Source organism: Ornithorhynchus anatinus, chromosome X2, assembly GCF_004115215.2.
Source record: "Ornithorhynchus anatinus isolate Pmale09 chromosome X2, mOrnAna1.pri.v4, whole genome shotgun sequence".
NCBI classification, from domain to species: domain Eukaryota; kingdom Metazoa; phylum Chordata; class Mammalia; order Monotremata; family Ornithorhynchidae; genus Ornithorhynchus; species Ornithorhynchus anatinus.
The window spans coordinates 14,451,910-14,467,055 of record NC_041750.1 but is presented as its reverse complement, the minus strand read 5'-3'; the positions used below and the strand labels follow the sequence as shown (position 1 = coordinate 14,467,055).

At 44.6% G+C, this 15,146-nt stretch overlaps 1 protein-coding gene and 1 non-coding gene across 2 annotated transcripts in view; one reads left to right on the top strand and one right to left on the bottom strand.

The window, feature by feature from the left end:
* The window catches only part of WWOX (WW domain containing oxidoreductase), a 1,106,560-nt gene that overhangs the window by 659,145 nt on the left and 432,269 nt on the right, over positions 1-15,146 (bottom strand). The gene's annotated exons all lie outside the window — the stretch shown is intronic.
* Positions 7,185-7,322, top strand: LOC114807500. The gene has a single exon (XR_003755561.1). It is a non-coding gene; the product is annotated as a small nucleolar RNA SNORA7 (small nucleolar RNA).

Here is a 15,146-nt window from a genome sequence, read left to right as displayed (position 1 = left end):
AAGTGCTTAACAAATACCAACATTATTATTATTATTATCATTATTATTATTATATACTACTATTATGACTGAGTAATGATTTAGGGTTGTCCTGGAGGACTGATTCTCTGGAGAGGACACTAATGCCAGGAAAAGTCCAGGGAAAACGTGGAAGAGGCAGACCAGGAGCTAGATGGATAGAGACCATAACAATGATAATGTGAGAACCATTAAAAAGGTTGCAGATTATAGCAGAGGACAGGACGTTCTGGAGAAAGTATATCCATGGAGTTGCTATGAATCGGAAATGACTTGATGGCACTTAATAATAATAATAATAATTTCAAAGTATCAACCTAGTACCACAATGTATTTAAATGCAGCTCCTTTTCAAAATGTAACGAATACCCAACATCCTATATATTGTCTGCTTCCCCCTCTGGACTGTAAGCTCGTTGTGGGCAGGGAATTTGTCTGTTTATTGTTATATTGTACTTTCCCAAGCTCTTAGTACAGTGTTTTGCACAGAGTAAGCATTCGACAAATACGAGTGAATGAATGAATGAATGAATGAATGAGTGAATATGTAGGTCACCAAGCTTAAATGTGCTGTATACCCACTTTGCTGGCTTCCCTCTGGTTCTCGTTCCAGCCCTTAAGAACAACCACAAATAAAAAGAGAGGGGATGAGCAGTAGGCAGGCAGGACAAGCCAACCTAGATGTTGAGAGGTCTGGATGATAGGAGTTAGAGGTATATTTTGGATGTCCTGCCTCTCTGGCCCTGCAAGGAACCGCACCGTGGGGGTGGAGGGGAGAGAGGGAATGAATGTGTGTATGTGTGTTTGGGTGAGTGTACATATGTGTGTATACGCACACACACAGACTGAAAAGGGTTCTGGTCAGAAAGAAGGACACAGACCCCACATGCTCAGGCCAGTTCATCCTTCCACTTGAGGAAACCAATGTAAGAGTCTTGGGTCTGGGCCTCGACTCACAGGGTTAAACTCACAGGAATCCCGGGTTATACAAAATAGCGGTCTGAAACCTATTCGATTACTTCAGGATCTTTGAGTTTGGAGCTGGCCTGTATCCTCCAAAGCATCCCTGGGCTAAACCAATCCTGGCCCAAGCTGGTTCAAATAATAACACTAACAACAATATGTGTTTAACAACTATTATGTGCCAAGCACTGTACTAGGCACTAGAGATAATGAGGTTGGACACAGCACCTGCCCCATGTGGAGCTCACTCTCTAAGGAAGAGGGAGAACGGGTATTGGATGCCCATTTCCCAATGGCCCCGAGAAGTGATTTGCCCAAGATCAAGTGCAAACGAGAAGCAGAGCAGGAATTAGAACCCAGGTCCTCTGACCCCCAGGCCTATGCTCTTTTCACTAGGCCGCGATTCTTCACTTGGATGGAACCAGGCCACCCCAAGAACTCCAAGGAAAGATAAAGCTGATCAGCTCTTTGCTTCTGACTTCCTGGTCTGTGAGCAATTGGGAGTTGTGTTTCTGTACACTGAGAAATGGACAGCAATTAACTTGAATCCAATCATCCCATGCTCTCTGGGAAAATGATTCATGCCACAGCCACCTAGCCAGGGCATAAAAAAAAGAAAAAAATGTCATTTCTGTACCTAATTTCTTCTGGTTCACACCTTCCAGAAAACAAACAATTAATTAAAGTCTTAAAGTTATTGACATTTAAGGTGAACAGAAGGGCATGACAAGACAGTTGTTTATCGGAAATACTGTGGACTACAATGCAGATGCTAAGATATTCCATTAGTTTCCAATACTCACCCAAGGCAAAAACATTATGAGTGTTCTAGTAACAGTCTGAATCATAATTCTCATTGAGTGAAGCCATGTTAACACATACCTTTCTGAACTCCTTTATCCTAAACGGAGTTTTCCCTTTCGGCTTTCTAGCTCAGTATGACATCAAAACTGATTTTCATTGCACAGAACCACTACGCCATGTAGAAAGGAAACCTTTCTCCAGATGAGCAGTGATTTTTTCCTGAACCCCCTGGCCGCTAAAGGAATGGAAACCAGGGAATATCGGATGGCTATTCCCCAGATCTAAAGTTCTAGCATCCCAACTGTAGTTCTGAAAGTTCAACAGGTTCATATAAAGTGAATATAGATCACTATCAGTCAATCATATTTATTGAGCACTTACTGTGAGCAGAACACCGTACCGAGGTGCTTGGGAAAGTACAGAATAACAGAGTCGGTAGAGGTGTTCCCTGCCCACCAGGAGCTTACGGTCTAAAGGGGGAGAGAGAAGAAAAAATTATTGATATGTACCTATGGGGCACTGAAGGTGGGGCAAATAGCAAGTGTTTAAAGGATTCAAGTACAAGGGCAACCCAAGGGAGGGGGAGTAGGGGGAATGAGGGCTTAGTAGGGGAAGGCCTCTTGGAGCATATGTGATTTTAATAAGGCTTTTAGAAAGGTGGGGAGAGTGGTGGTCTGTCGGACATGGAGGAGGATGGAGTTCCAGGCCAGAGGTAAGCCTCGGACAAGGGGTCGGCGGCAAGAGAGACAGGATTAAGGTAGAGCGGGTAGGTTGGCATTAGAAGAGCGAAGTGCGTGGGCTGGGTTGTAGTAGGGTAGTTTGGGATTGGAGTCCAAATGAGGTATGATAACTTTAGAAAACTGGTGCGGGTCAAGAGATGGGTCTGCAGTGTGGCCTTGGGCAAGTCACTTAACTTCTCTGTGCCTCAGTTACTTCATCTGTAAAATGGAGAGTAAAACTGTCAGCCCTTTGTGAGAAGCAGGCCTGGGAGTCAGAGGACTTGGGTTCTAATCCTGGCTCCAACAGTCTGTTGCGCGACCTTGGGTAAGTCACTTTACTTCTCTGTGCCTCAGTTACATCACCTGTAAAATGGGGATTGAGCCCTGCGTGGGACAGAGACAATGTCCAACTAAATTATCTCGTGTCTACCCCAGCACTTAATTCAGTGTCTGGAATATGGTTAAGTGCTTAAATACCATAAAAAAATTGGAGGTCTCCGTGGGGGGAACAGGACAGATTTATGGGGAGGGAGTATGTGGGAGAGAAGGGAGGTGAGGAGGTTTTGGTCAGATAGAGGGATTTCAGAGGTGGTGAGGGTAGAGGTCTAACTTTTCATCCCTTCAACAGCGTACGGACTACAATTCTTTAGGAGAGCGGTCACTTCATGAAGCATTTTTCCTGGAATTAGTTTGTTCCAAACCATCCCATCTTCCAGACCTTTGTGAAATCACATCTCCCCCAGAAGATGAATCTTTCATTTCCACATCCTATCTGCCCTCCCTCCCCCCGCAACTGTGACTCAGTACTCGTGTCACCCAAATACTTGGGCACTCACACATCCCTCTCCTCACTGCACGTTCATCAGTAACTTTACACTCTATTGCTTCATCTCACCTGTTCTTTATTTCAGCGTCTCTCTCCCCCAACAAGAGGGCAATTTCCTCAAAGGCCGGAATCGTGTCTATTAATTTTATTTTATTACCCAGGTGGATAGATTCTGCCTCGGTGACACCTTGTCCAACGGTGAGAGAAGCGGTGACCATCCCCTCTAAGTCGTGCTGGCCACATCCCCAGGGAAAGCCCAGGATCCCAGCCTCGGGAGCATCTTCTGTGGCAGGGGGACACCGGGAGACGGGCAAGTGTAGGAGTAGGCAGGGAGTTTGGGGTCCCCCTGCCTTGGGAGTTGATACCCCTTCCACCCTAACCCCGGAGATCAGTCTCACATTAAAGGTAACCGAGGCTCCGACTTGGATCTCCACTTCATGATTCGTGGCGGAGGGACTACCTGTGGGGGACAGTCGTCAGGGCTGACTGTGCTGGCAAGGGATGGGAATGCATCTGTGAACCTGTGAACGCGTGCTGAGATCTTCCAGGAGGTAGAGGGAAGTAAAGTGCTTGACTTGGAAGCATTCCAAGTCATTCATGGGTTCTTATCCCAGCTCCGCCATTTGTCAGCTGTGTGACCTCGGGCAAGTCACTTCACTTCTCTGTGCCTCAGTTACCTCATCTGTAAAATGGGGATTAAGACTGTGAGCCTCATGTGGGACAACCTGATTACCCTGTATCTACCCCAGTGCTTAGAACAGTGCTCTGCACATAATAAGTGCTTAACAAATACCAACATTATTATTATTATTATTGTTCTCTGTGACTCAGTTACTTCATCTGTAAAATGGAAATGAAGACTGTGAGCCCTACATGGGATGACCTCATTACCTCGTATCTACCCCAGCGCTTAGAACGGTGCTTGGCACATAGTTAGCGCTTAACAAATACCAACATTCTTATTTATTCTTATTATTCATTTCAAGTCATTCAAGCAGTTCAAGTCATTCCTACGGTGGGAGCCACAACCCTCCGGGAGTGGTTGCAGCCCTCACTCAAGTGCTTAGCATAGTGCTATGCCCAGAGTGAATGCTCAATAAATACTCTTGACGGATTGTGATCAGCCTTGGTTTGCCATACATGTCCAGTCAGGATCGGATGGCCTTCAGTCTGTGTGTGTGTGTGTGTGTGTTGGGGGCGATGTGGGGGGCAGAGAGGAGGAGACAGAATCGTGGGGAAGAGAAGGCAAGAGGACCCACCTCCCATAACCAGGTGGCATTTCCCAACATTCCTCTCCTCCCTTCTCCACGATTTGCCCCGTGACTTCCTCTCCCCAAATCCAAGTCCGCTGTGGGAGCTGGGGGGTGAGGGAGGAAGGGGGTAACAGGGGAGTCCCCCACTTCCCTTCAGTCACAGTGACAACAAAAAAAATTCCCCAGCTATAAAGCAAACTAATGTGAAACCCCAAAAGCCAATGAAAAAAAAAAAAGAAAATAAGAATGGGTATAAACCCAAAAAGCTCTCTGTAGTCCCTTGAGGTTTCAGACAGTACCAGAGGTTTCTTCCAAGTGCAGACTGGATGAGTGCCCTGTGTCATGGGTGAAAAGATAGTTAAGCTCCTTGAGAGAGGACTGGAGTTACATATCGAGAGGGACAAGACAGTTGGGAGGAAAACTCCAGTGGTTGCCCATCCACCTCTGCATCAGACAAAAATTCCTCACTGTTGGCTTAAGCAGTCCACCACCTTGCCCCATCCTACCTCACCTCGCTACTCTCCTTCTACAACCCAGTCAGCACACTTCACTCCTCTAGTGCTAACCTTCTTGCTGTGCCTTGATCTCGCCTAACTCTTCCCCGACCCCTAGGCCACGTCCTGCCTCTGGCCTGGAATGTCCTCCTTCCTCAAATCCTACAGACAATTAGTCTCCCCCCTCCAATTCTGCCCCAAGCCTTATTGAAGGCACATCTCCTCCAAGAGGTCTTCCCAGACTAAGCCCCCTACTTTCCTCTTCTCCCACTCCCTTCTGCATCGCCCTGACTTGCTCCCTTTTTTTCTGTCCCCCTCCCAGCCCCACAATGCTTATATCCATATCTGTAATTTATTTATTCGTATTGATGTCTGTCTCCCCTCCTCTAGACTGTATTCATTCATTCATTCATTCAATAGTATTTATTGAGCGCTTCCTATGTGCAGAGCACTGTACTAAGCACTTGGGATGAACAAGTCGGCAACAGATAGAGACAGTCCCTGCCGTTTGACGGGCTTACAGTCTAATAGGGGGAGACGGACAGACAAGAACAATGGCAATAAACAGCGTCAAGGGGAAGAACATCTCGTAAAAACAATGGCAACTAAATAGAATCAAGGCGACTGTAAGCTTCTGTGGGCAGGGAATGTGTCTGTTCATTCATTCAATCATACTCACTGAGCGCTGACTGTGTGTCGAGCACTGTACTAAGCGCTTGGAATGTACAACTGGGCAACAGATAGAGACAATCCCTGACCAACAACGGGCTCACGGTCTAAAAGGGGGAGACAGACGGCAAAACAAGTAGACAGGCAAAACAAAACAAGTTGTATTGTCCTCTCCCAAGCGCTTAATAGAGTGATCTGCAAAACAAGTAGACAGGCAAAACAAAACAAGTTGTATTGTCCTCTCCCAAGCGCTTAATAGAGTGATCTGCACAGAGTAAGTGCTCAAAAAATACAATTGATTGAAAAAGTGGGCTGATGTTTCTCATGTCCTGCATTCAAGAGCTATTTTTCTTACAGAAAGGGTAAATTCCCATTGCCCCAGGCTGCACTACCGAGGTCTCTAATGGATTCAGACAGCCTACAAATATTGGATTCAGATAGAAGAGATTTTTGACCAGAGAACCACCTAGGGTCTTTCAAAAAGTGAACAGGCTTAGCAGGAATTCTGAGGATAGCTGGCAAACACCGCAGCAATGAAGTCCACGGAGGCTGCCGGTTCATGGCGCTAAATGGCACTGGGCCTATACTGCTGACGTTTCAGCAATAAATGGGTACCACATATCTACCTCGTGTGTGCGCTTCACAGCGTGATTCACTCGTGCCCACTTATGCGCTTGATGCACTCCGTGACCCAGCGAATTCACGGCTGGCAGGGATGAGAGCGTGCGAGTGACATCGGGCAAGCCCACCTGATGTAATAATAATTGTGATATCCATTAACTGCTATATGCCAAGCACGGTAGTAAGAGCTGATACAAGATCAGGTCCCACACGGGGCTCACGGTCTAAGTGTGTGTGTGGGGGGGGGGGAGAACAGATACTGAATCCCCATTTCACAGATCAGGAAACTGAGGCACAGAGAAGTTACGTGACTTGCTCAAGGTCACTCAGCAGGTATGTGGTGGAGCTGGGATTAGAACCCAGGTCCTCTGACTCCCAGGCCCATGTTCTTGCCACTAGGCCATGCTGCTTCTCTATCCCCCATGACCGACCCTTCAGCACTTCCATGCTACCTAAGCACTTGACTACGCACAAGCGCTCACTTATAATGCTTATGTACATATCTTTGCAGTCTGTTATATCTTCCTATCTGTAGTTGATTTTAGTAACTGCATTCCCTGCCGGGTTGTAAACTCCTTGAGGGTAGGACTTGTATATGTTCATTCCGATGCACTCTCCCAAGCTCTCAAAATAAGTCTCTGCACAGAGAAGGCGCTCGATAAATAATATTGATTGATTGATATGCTAATTTTTTGGAATAAGGGGGACATTTTGCTGGAGTGGGGGTGCAAGAGAGGGAAGGGCTTTTTTCATAGACTATTTTCTTAGCATACTGCCTCTAACTCATTAGGTATAAATGATGGACTAAGTATGTAAAACCCTCTCAGGGCCACACCTGGAGAGTTTCCAGTCCTCTACCAGTCTCGACTACGGGAGGGAGAGTCAAACAGAGGCCTATCCATTCCATTCCTAGCTTGGGCAGTGGCTAGCGAGGGGAAGGCCATCTGCTACAAGCCAAGACTCACCCGTGCTGGGCAGCAGCGGCACGGGAGAGAGTCGAGGGCGGAGACTTTAGTTTACTGCGCGGAACAAGGCCATGGTAAACCACTTCCGGATTTTTACCAAGAAAACTCTAAGGATACACTCCCAGAATGATTGCAGGTGCAGGTGGGGCATTCTGGGAGAGACGTGTCCATGGCGTCGCTATGGGTCGGAGACGACTCAACAGCATAAAACAAAGCAAGTACGTATCATGTCGCCGAGTCCCAAGTACTCAACAAGTAGGCAATTCCTTCCAGTTTCCCAATTTATAAGTGGAAGGTGGTCTCAATTTTCCTACGGTATTAAAAAATGGCAGGTTAATAGGTGGATCTCTTCAAATGAGTGAGCAGATCCTTAATAGATCTCATTAGTTTACATTAGTGAATAGTGTAGAATCGTGAATCAATTCCCTGAAGTCTTTCCAGGCTAACACATCTGTTCTTTCAATGAGAAAACAATAAAATTGTTGCTTTGGTAATTTTGTGATGCCTATCTCTTGTCTAGAAAATTTGCATGAGATGATTTTTTTAAAGGTTAAATTCATGCCACACACACACACACACAAAATCAAACACCCAACCACCACCACCACCTTCAAATGTAGGACAAAAGTGGCATTCAAATTAAAAAGGGGAGAAAAATGAATGAGTCATTCCCAGGTATGCTAACACTCCAGACATAGAGGGATTTTATTTTCTACCAAATTTACTTTACTCAAACTCTTGCAGACACTCTCTCAGCTGTTTAGTTTCTAGGGAACTAAGAAGTTTAATAAACCTGCACAATGATAATTAAAAGCTATAAAGAATTTATCTACTTAAGCTTCCTGACCGGCCTCTTATTCCTTTGTAGAAAAGCGATCCAGGCTGACAATCTGAATAAGGTTGGCAAAATAAGTGCAGTGAGGAGTACTAGTATAAAGTGGATTTGCTCTCAATAATGTATGAAGCCACATGCTGGGGAGAGGAATCCTCACAAAAGCATCACCACAGCAATCTGTTCCTTTCATCTGCAGCCAGCATTTAAAGTGAAGGTGCTGCTCCGAATCAAAAGCACAATCATTCATTTGTGAGCATATGTCCTTCACACGGCAGGAAGCACTTTTTCAAAACAGACCTGAACAAATGCACTGCTGTGAAACAAGTTCACCTACCCATTAAAGAAAGAACACAGTATATATTAATTTAGCAGGTTTTTGAATAATGTTTTGAAGTAGAATTTATGAAGTAGAAAAATCACATTGTGAAACCAAATGACTTTCAAACTAAATATGAGAAAAGAGGTTCAATCAATTACTGAATTTGATGAATGGTACAGGATGATCAGGTTCATAGTAAGTATTTATGCCCTCCGCCGCCTCCCGCCCCGGCCACACTAACCACAAAAAAGAACCAGTTAGCAGTAAAGAATAAATATTGAAATCACACACAGTTCCTATTCAAAAGCCAACTGAAGACAAATACCAAACATGATTCCACTTCAGAACAAATTTCCCTCTCCCCTAAAATGCTTTTTGCATTAATGCTGCCCATTAATTAAATGTGATTTTTCAAAATCAGTCAACTGTACCCGAGACTATGTTTGTGTATTTCTCAAGAAAGCTAAATGATTTTTCATACATTTTCCTCAAATTTTAGCTGCAAGTGTGATCATCCTTTTTTTTAGATTACCAAAAGCGAGGTCAAAGTCTGGTTTTCAAACCGTTGTTCGGATAACTGGTAATGGACAGTAAGAATTTTCTTCGCCTTTTTTCTATCCTATAGGTCTGAGGTAATTCTACCCATCAGATAGATATAATTTCTTGAAAAGTGATGGGAGAACCTCTATAGACAAAGAGCAAGCACTGTATGAAACAGGGAAATAACAGTCTAGCATTATTAGATGTTCAATGGTAAGTTTCAGTATCAGAAAATTTAAAAGAAGAAATGCCTTACCATATTTTTATATATGTGTAAAGAAATAAATTGAGCAACATGCTCAGTCAGATCTCCATTAAAGAAAATGCATTACTTCTGCTACCATACAGGAATGCTATTGTTTTCCAGTTCCCTAATTATTAAATTGTAATGTAAAACCCAACTTGTGCTTAAGTATGCATGATTATCAGACTGCAAGTCAATTGTGGATAACACACAGATATAAATGCAGCTAATAAGTCTTACTGTAATGATTAATCAATTTATGAATACACTATTTAAACTAATAGTTCAGGTAGGGTATCTTAAACAAGTTATAGAGTACATCGACCAATTCAAATACCAGCTACCCAATCGATAGCAAACTGTAAGTAAACTCCGGGGAATAGGTGTGCTAACAAAAAAAAAAAGGCTGTGAATAAAAAAGGTCTAATGGGGAGAAAGTTGCATGCATACACACCAACACACATGTACATTCCAATGGGCTAGTCATTGCATTAACTGACCAAGATATTCCAAACCTACCCAAAAGGTAGAGATATGCTACTCAGGGCTTTAGTTTGTACATTTTTCTTCGTAATAATTTAGGCTTGTAGGTAAAGGAGTAATGTTTTGGGGGGGAGCGGGCGGGGGAGAAGAGAGGGGAAAGAACACATGAACCTTGAATAGAAATCCTCCAGTTTGACTGAATGTTAAATCGGTGCATGTTTAATTCATTTCACACCTGAAAATACTGAGTATTTCTTAAAGTAGTCATTATCAAGCAGAGTATTTTTATTGCTAACATTACTATAACCTTAATAAGATGTCCTCTTCGGTACACTGACACCTCAGCTGATTAAAAAACTGTCACTGCAAATTCTGCCCACCCTTCCCTTCAACCACAGGGTCTCTCCAAGCAACATATTGGATGCTTTCATTTCATGTTGTAGCTCTCTTTTCCAATTAGGACTTTTCAAAATTAAGGCTAATTAATGTGAGCTTAATAAATACACCAACATGGCCTTCACCATCTGTAAAGATGTAATGTTTTATTGCAGTTTCAAGTGATGCTGCATTTTAAAAAAATTAATTAGTAAGCTTGCAAGAACAGCCACACATTATTGAGTAACAGCAGTTAAGTGAAACTGATGAAATATTGGGAAGCAATGCAGACCACAGTATAAGTATGTGAAGGGGGTCATAGGTTAATCCCTATTGATTTTCCAAGTATGCGTACAGCACCTCTGGGAAAGACCGGTTCTGTTGGCAATCAGCGAGCACAAATACATTATAAATCATACTGTCCACCTTTACTGATCAGTGTCACCTACTTCCTCTGCTAAAGACCATTAGAAAACTACAGAAAAGCCAGACGTACAAATAGAAAGGAAAGCATTTAAGCACATTCTATGGCAGGAAAGGATTTAAATCAAGCCCTTTCCTGAAATCTTGGAGAGTCCTCCCTGGTGACAAGTGTATCAATATCTGTCAGTAACAAAAAGACCCTTGGCTTGCGCCGAGTGTTCGAGAAATCAATCCATCAAAAGTATGCATTGAACACCTAACTTTACGCCCAGCCCTCCCTAAGCGCATGTGAGAGTACAACAGAATAGTCAGACACGAACCCTGCTCTCGAGGAACTTACAGTTTAGTTGGGACATGGGACGCAAAAACAAACAACAGATATGATCGAGTTAATAGTACTCAATTCATACACAAGTGCCAGAGCCGGAGAGGGAAGGTACGCTCCCGAGCGCTTATGTGGTGCAGAAGTGCTGAACTGGCAGTTGAGGTAGGATAGAGAGTGGGAGGATGAGCAAGGCCTACTGGAGGAGATATGATTTTAGAGGAGCTCTGAAGATGGGGAGAACGGTGGTCTGCCAGATGTGAAGGGGGAGGGGGTTACAGCGGGAGGTAGGAGTTGAACAGGAGGTTGGCGGGAGAGACTTGTGGGTGGCATGGTGAATAGGTTGGCGTTAGAGGAGTGAAGCGGCTAGGGTGAGTTGCAGTGGGCGAGGAGTGATGAAGGGTAGGAAGAAGAGAGCCGATCGAGGGCCTTAAAGCCGCTACTTTCCACTTGACGGGGAGAGAAATGGATGACCAATGGAGGCTTCTGAGGACTGGAGAGATGTGGGCCGAACAACGTTTGAGAAAAACCATCCCGACAGCAGGGCGACGTATGGGCTGAAGCAGCATGACCTAGTGTTAAAGAGAGCAGGCCCAGGAGTCTGAGGATGTAGGTTCTAATCCTGGCTCTGCCACTTGCCTGCTGTGTGACCCTGGGAAAGTCACTTCACTACTCTGGGCCTCAGTTTCCTCAACTGTAAAATGGGGATTCAATATCTGTCCTCCCTCCTACTTAGACTGAGGCCTATGTGGGCAGGAACTGCATCCACCCTGATTGACTTGCCGCAGCTCCACAATACCGAAGGCAGCCAAGAAGTCAAGGAAGAGTCAGATGGAGTAGTCAGTTTGGCAAGAGAGAGATCCCTGGTGATTCCGGAGAGCATGGTTTCAATGGAATAAAGGGGGAGGGAAACTGGATTGTAGAACGTCAAGAAGGGGGTTGGAAGAGAGGAAGCGAAGGAAGTAGGTGTACAGAACTCACTGAAGGAGTTTGGACAGAAATGGGAGAAGGGAGATGAGACAGTACTGTAGGATCCAGAGAAGGGATTTTTTTTGAATCGGAGAGACGGGGGGGGGCTGCAAAGCAGAGGGGAGGGAGCTAATTGGAGAGTGAGTGATTGACGATGGCAGCCAAGGAAAGAAGAAGAGCGGCACAACGCTTTTCAGAAGGTAAGAAGGGGTGGGGTCAGAGGCACAGGAGGTTCTCTTGAAAGACAGAGGAGAAGGAAGAGAAGGTGGATGGAGTGTGGTGGAAGGGAGAGATTTTGCAAAGTGTACACCTGATGGTTTGGGATTTGGTCAACAAAGCAGTTAGCAAGATCATCATAGGCAAGAGAGGTCGTTAGGGGCATTGGAGGTTTCTAGAGGGAGTTAAATACCTGTAATACTTGGTGGGAGTAATGGCCATGGGAGTTGATGAGGGAGAGGTAGTTTTGCTCAACCGAAGAGGACACAGTTAAAATAATAACAACAATGGTATGGATTAAGCTCCCCTTTTCCCTCTGCTCCTCCCCCCTCCCTTCTCCTCCCCTCAGCACTGTACTCGTCCGCTCAACTGTATATATCTTCATTACCCTATTTATTTTGTTAATGAGATGTACATCACCTTGATTCTATTTATTTGCTATTGTTTTAATGAGATGTTCATCCCCTTGATTCTACTTATTGCTACTGTTCTTGTCTGTCTGTCTCCCTTGATTAGACTGTAAGCCCGTCAAATGGCAGGGACTGTCTCTGTTACCGATTTGTACATTTCAAGCGCTTAGTACAGTGCTCTACACATAGTAAGCGCTCAATAAATACTATTGAATGAATTAAACACTTTGTAAGTGCCAAGCATTAGGGTAAATACAAGCTAATCAGATCAGATACAATTCTTGTCCCACACGGGGCTCACAGTACAATAGGAAGGGGGAATGGGTGCTTGATCCCCATTTTACAGACAGGAAAACTGAGGCACAGAGAGGTCGCTGGGAATCAAACCGAGACCTCCTGACTCCCCGCCCTGACTTCTTTCCACTAAACAACACTGCCACTGTCAATCTTAATCTTTCCTATGATTACAGCTCGTCATCCGTGTCCCCTACCCTGATTTTCACATTTCTTCGGTGCTTTATCACTCCAATCTCCCTCTGCAGGTTATAGCCTGCTTTCCCCACCACCTCTTTTAGACAGGCGTCACCCCCTCCCTAACTTCATTTTTACAGTCTCTCCTCCGGCTCACCCACCAGCCTATGTCAGCAGAATCATCCGCAAGTGCAGACTGGCCTCTCAATTACCTTCCGCGTGCTGTTGCTGCTCGTCAACTGCAGGCCATGAGAACCCTCAGTGCCCCAGGCTGTTTTCCTAAACACCCATAAACTTAAACCATCTGACCCAAGTTCCTTCACTTCTACTCCCGTTCTCTTATTTTGTTTACCATCTCTACCTTGTCATCTTAATAAAACAGCCTTTGCTGAACACTTACTATGCACCAAGCACTGTACTAATTCTTTACAAACAGCTATATATCCGTATGAAACTACAAATTTCTTAACCAGTTATATCAGTTTAGGGTGATACACGCTTCTCATGCAGATGCACCAGAGAGGACAAGGGAAGCAGTGTGGCCCAATGGATAGAGCACGGCCCCGGGAGTCAGAAGGAGCTGGGCTTTAATTCCGGTGCCGTCGCTGTCTGCCGTGTGACCTAGGGCGAGTCACTTCACTTCTCTTTGCCTCAGTCACCTCATCTGTAAAATGGGGATTACTGCTATGAGCTTCACGTGGGACATGGACTGCGCCTGACCTGATTAGCTTGTACCTACTCCCTTGCCTGACACCTAGTAAGCTCTTGACAAATAACATAAAAAGGTGACTATAATGGAGTGGGGCTGTGGGTTTGAGAATTATTCATATCTTCCTAGTTTCCCCTTTGACAGATCGCAGCAAACTATAAACTATATTCCTGATCTGGCAAGGAACGTGTCTTCCAACTTTTGCAAGCGCTTAATAAATACTATTAGCTACTACTCAGTTGTCCGGACTCACAAACACCTTTCTTATTCATTCAGTCGTATTTTTTGAGTGCTTACAGGAAAGGGGGGCTGAGTCTGGGAAGACCTCTTGGAAGAGATGGGCCTTCACTAAGGCTTTGAAGGCGGCGAGAGTAATCTAAAATGCAGTGTCTGAGGGCAAACGGGGAACAAATTGACTCCTGAATTTTATACAGTACTCAATGCAATCTTGATAGTTGATTCTATGGTAACATTTGTTTATGGTATTTAAGTGCTCACTCTGTGCCGGGGGGAGATACAAGTTAATCAGGTTGGACACAGTCCATGTCCAATGTGGGGCTCACAGTCTTAATCCTCATTTTACAGAGGAGGTAACTTGAGGCACCGACAAGTTGTGACTTAGCCCAAGGTCACACAGCAAACAAACGGTGGAACTGGGATTAGAATCCAGGTCCCTCAGGCTGACAGGTCTATGTTCTATCCACTAGGACACACTAATTCTCTTGTTTTCGTTAGACACTTTGGATTCAGTGTAATGGAAGTATTAGGGGACATTCTTCCCATAAGGCAGGTCTGCTCTTACTATTATAATAATAATGATGGTATTTGTTAAGCGCTTACTATGTGCAGAGCACTGTTCTGAGCGCTGGGGTAGATACAGGGTAATCAGGTTGTCCCACGTGAGGCTCACAGTTAATCCCCATTTTACAGATGAGGTAACTGAGGCACAGAGAAGTTAAGTGACTTGCCCACAGTCACAGCTGACAAGTGGCAGAGCCGGCATTCCAACCCATGACCTCTGACTCCCAAGCCCGGGTTCTTTTCACTGAGCCACACTGCTTCTCTATAATAGTGTTCAAAAACACTATTTTGAACTTTATGGTATTTAATACAGTAAAATAACAATGCACAGCAAGGACATCTAACATTCTCCTAGTACTGGAAATAACCATTTTAGAAGAATTTGCATCAAAAAGATCAGTCATGATGGTAGTTTTGAATCATCTATCCACTAGTCCATTACTTTGACTCAACAGGTACTGTAATGCAATCTGTCCCTAAAATAATAATAATACTAACAATTCTGGCATATTTTAAGTGCTTATTATGCGCCCAATACTGCACTAACACTGGCACTCGTCCTCAAAAGCCGTCGAGTCATTTCCCACGCTTAGCGACTCCACGGACCCACCCTCTTCAGAACGTCCCATCTTCTGTCATGAAGTCATTCTGGAGTGTGTATCCATAGAGTCTTCCCGATAAAGATATGGAACCGGTT